The sequence below is a fragment of the Juglans regia genome, unplaced genomic scaffold, assembly GCF_001411555.2.
Source record: "Juglans regia cultivar Chandler unplaced genomic scaffold, Walnut 2.0 Scaffold_11616, whole genome shotgun sequence".
Classification (NCBI taxonomy): Eukaryota; Viridiplantae; Streptophyta; class Magnoliopsida; order Fagales; family Juglandaceae; genus Juglans; species Juglans regia.
Genome location: NW_023342010.1, coordinates 1 through 209, shown reverse-complemented (window position 1 = coordinate 209; position 209 = coordinate 1). Strand labels below are relative to the sequence as shown.

General features: G+C 51.7%; 1 pseudogene; it reads right to left on the bottom strand.

Moving 5' to 3' along the window:
• LOC118345013 lies at nt 1-112 on the bottom strand (annotated as a pseudogene; the record flags this gene model as incomplete).
• Nucleotides 113-209: the final 97 nt, after the last annotated feature.

The window sequence follows — 209 nt, the reverse complement described above, 5'->3', positions numbered from 1 at the left end:
AACTTGCGTTCAAAGACTCGATGATTCGCGGGATTCTGCAATTCACACCAAGTATCGCATTTCGCTACGTTCTTCATCGATGCGAGAGCCGAGATATCCGTTGCGGAGAGTCGTTATGTATCATGGTAAAGATGTCACCAACAACGCGCACACCGTTTCCGGGGCGCCCGTGGTTACTCCTTGTTTAAGTTCCTTGGCGCAGACCGCGC